Genomic DNA, 1,313 nt, shown 5'->3' with positions numbered 1-1,313 from the left:
TTTTTAATTTAACCTTTTTTTAAATATGAGGAAAAAAACTTTTCTACAGTATAAATTAGTTCATGCTAGTTTCTTAGTCTGAGAGTCTCATGATAGCTACGCTTGCTTCATGCTTTATTATGTAATTTAATTTTTCATATCTTTTTTTTATTAGCTGTAAAGTAGGTTTAGAAAAAATAGATTACGAGGTTAAGCCACAGTTAAGATAAAAATGACAGTTCAATAAAAAAATGTTCAGTGCAATTCCTATCTTCTAAAATAAAATATAGTCGCTAAGAGATTTAATTATGGTATTATTCAAATAAATTTTGCCTCTACATTGAAAACACTCAAGAAAGAAACTCCAAGAAAAGCACTTGGTTAACAGGAAAAAGGTAATATGATACATAAAATTATAATTTATGAAATATGATAGGGACCATATTGAAAGAAGAAGAAATAACACAATTGAGTAGCTTCCCCTGAAGAGATACAATGGGATTACTTAAGTGACTGTGATGGTGAGACCATTAGGTTTGGTCTGAATTTTTATGTGCTAAATTGGGAGTTTTCACCATTTGGGTGATCTTAGATTACCATATCCTTTCATTAAAATAATCTGAAAATCACCACCCTATACTTCATGATCATAGGGTCCTAAAATATTAGATGTAGAGGAAGCTTCAAAGTCTAACCCTTCGTTTTATCTAAGAAGAGAGTGAAGCCCAAGAAATCAAGTAGACTTACTGTGTAGAGGGTAAGTCCTCAAAGTCACAGTCCTCTATCCTGAATTGATATTAGGATTGAATTTTTAAAACTAAATCGATTTCTGTAGCAAAGTTAAATATTACACCATTTAAAAAGTCATTTAAAACCTTATGCTTAAAGTTTATGATAAAAAACTAGCAATCCCATGTCCTATTTCCCTTTAGCCCAAATCCATTCTGCATAGGCAGCCATCTTCAATTTTTGAATTATTTCTTGCTATTTATCTTTATACTTGAAATATTTAAGTAAGAGGCATTTATTGTTATTCAGTGATTTAAGAAAAAATTAGACATCTATCAAACTTGTTTTTCTATATTTCCTTTAAAGTCATTATATATTCTTTTGCCTGATAGTTACTGTTGGAGTCCAATTATAGAAATTCTATTTATTAAAAAAACATTCAGGGCCAGGCCCTGTGCTTCTTATCGCTTTATGACTTGGGGAGATGGCATGAGATGCCAGCCATCACCTAGCTCGAGGTGACTCTATCATTTGCTTGGTTATGATTAGCTTTCCTTTAGGTCAGTATTTTTCGAGCTGGGAGTTGTAACCCCTTAGTGATTTGT

Source organism: Galeopterus variegatus, unplaced genomic scaffold, assembly GCF_000696425.1.
Source record: "Galeopterus variegatus unplaced genomic scaffold, G_variegatus-3.0.2 Scaffold480, whole genome shotgun sequence".
Classification (NCBI taxonomy): Eukaryota; Metazoa; Chordata; class Mammalia; order Dermoptera; family Cynocephalidae; genus Galeopterus; species Galeopterus variegatus.
Note: the sequence above shows the minus strand (reverse complement) of the source record.